This window comes from Perca fluviatilis, chromosome 3 (genome assembly GCF_010015445.1).
Source record: "Perca fluviatilis chromosome 3, GENO_Pfluv_1.0, whole genome shotgun sequence".
Lineage (NCBI taxonomy): Eukaryota > Metazoa > Chordata > Actinopteri > Perciformes > Percidae > Perca > Perca fluviatilis.
The window spans coordinates 24,876,401-24,878,766 of NC_053114.1; positions in this window are offsets into that span (position 1 = coordinate 24,876,401).

The following is a 2,366-nucleotide window of genomic DNA, read 5'->3' on the forward strand; positions in this document are numbered from 1 at the left end:
TTTTCTCATTAATTCTGACAAAACACAAAAGCACAGCTAAGGGAAAGTGTGTGTGTGTGTGTGTGTGTGTGTGTGTGTGTGTGTGTGTGTGTGTGTGTGTGTGTGTGCGCGCGCGTGTGTGTGCGTGCGTCCGTGTGTGCGCGCGCGCGGGTCTGCCTGCCCGTCTGAATGTGAGTGATAGAGAGAGCAAGGAAGTGCGCATACACGTAAGGTTGTATTGATGCACGGACGCGCGTGCGCGTGTGTCTGAGAGTGAGGATGAGAGAGAGAGAGAGAGGGAGAGAGAGAGGGAGAGGGAGGGAGAGAGAGAGAGAGACATTGAGGCGGAGTGATGCTGTTCCATCGTGCCTGGTACAGTTGGAGTAAACATAAAATGCGCTTATTGTTTTTTTTCTCCTTACTTTTTCCCCCTGCAGAATTTAATAGAAATAGCATCTAATTGCGGTCTATTTAGCAGTTAATTAGTGTCCAGACACAGTTATCATACAGGCTGCAGATAAACAGTCGTTTCAAAAGAGAAAGCACAACAGATGGGCTGCGTTTTTGATTAGTGGGTAGATAGAAGGTTCAGTTTTGAATCTGGTAATATAATTGTTGCCTGTTATTGCCAAGATGAAAGTGTTGCTGTTTCATGGTGGAGCCTTAAATAGCACCACTTTCACTTGCCCTGCGGAGACTGTTAACCAATTAAGGGTGAGATCCAACAAAGATTAGCCATTTAGGAGAGTGGAGTGGAGTATAGCTACAATAATGCTGGTTCGTCAGCAGCCAGCAGGCTGTCTGTGGTGTGAGCTTGCTCAGTCTGTCCTTGCCTTCTGTTACATTTTTGCACCAACCCTACTCTAAGCCCATTATCATTAGCTACTCTATAATCAAATAATTGTAATAATAATTCTCAAACTATTTCATCATCAAGGGCCTCTTTAAGATTTGCATTCGATCGCATTTTAGTAAGATGCGTGTAGTGGAACCTCATCAGTGACGATTATTGTTGTATCGCTACAATTATATCTGTATAAACTGTGGTGGAGGTAAATACGCTAATGTGATCATGCACCACAAATCTAAGGTATAAAGCACTCACTGTACATAGCCCATAGGGATAATTTCAGTTCTCAGGGCATCAGGCTGTGGTAGATTGGGTTGGCCCTGAAATCAATGGCCTGATCCCTCTCTGTCCAGCTTCCTGGCTGACATGCTTGACTTTTCATCTCCAGAGTTACAGAGATTGATGACTTATGACCGAGAATGTATGTTTGCTGACCTCTAGCAAAGTGAGTGGCACATAATTAATCCAATCACAGAAAACTGGAAATGAAAGGGGAAAGAATGGTTCAGTATCATCAGGACTTGATTTCAAATAGCCATTTGACATTTGAATGTGGAAAGAAACTATATAAAGACCGTTCAGAGAGGGAGTGAAAATGGTGTGTGTGTGTGTGTGTGTGTGTGTGTGTGTGTGTGTGTGTGTGTGTGTGTGAGGGGTGGGTAATAGCGGATGGAGCTGTGAATTTACAACAATTACCCCACCAGTAGCCAGGTTTTGGGGTCTACGTGTTTTGCGAAATCATGTGGTAGTATGTAGTTTGATGTATATTTAAGTGTCACTGGTATTTGATCCTCATTTGAACAAGTGGAATAGCTGCAGAGACCATGTGTCCATCCATCTGAGATCATCATAATATGAAGGCATGGAAAAGTTGCAGAGTGGCTCTCAATCAAGGTTCTCATCAATATAAATTACCCACATTACCTTTGTGTAAAGACACAGCATTTTGTGTGTCTGTGATACGTGGCTCATGTAGGCCATGGTGTACTCTTCAGCCCCTCTCACTGTGTCTTGGGTGCAAACCCTTTCCCACTCTTCATCCAACAGCGGGGTCAGTACATACTACAAACAAGCCCCTGAGTGAGCCTCTCTGATACACAGTTAATTAAAATTCATTTCTGAGCATGCATTAGCCATGCCCATCTATTTATGGGCGGCTCTCAAATGTAGCCACTACAAAACAGTGCTCTGTAATTAACCCCACCTAATCAGATAGCGCACTAGTGTTGTGTTCCTATTCGTCCTCAGGCACACAGCCATTGGACAGAGGTTTCAGAGAGAGGATGAGCCCATTCTATAGTTCAGAATGGCTAAGCAGATTAAAACCTCATATCAAACATGATATTTACAGGCAAGGCTCAGTGGAGAGTGCTCCTTTTATGTGGGATGGGGAGAGGCTTCAGGGCTGGGCTTTTAAAGCCATGTCCCTTAATTGTATTCTGGCTAAGTGGGATGAATGGTGCTTTTTAATCAGACTACTGACGGGGCTCTGTGCTGGAAAAGTATAGAGATGGTGCCTGATAGTTAAGATGTTGAA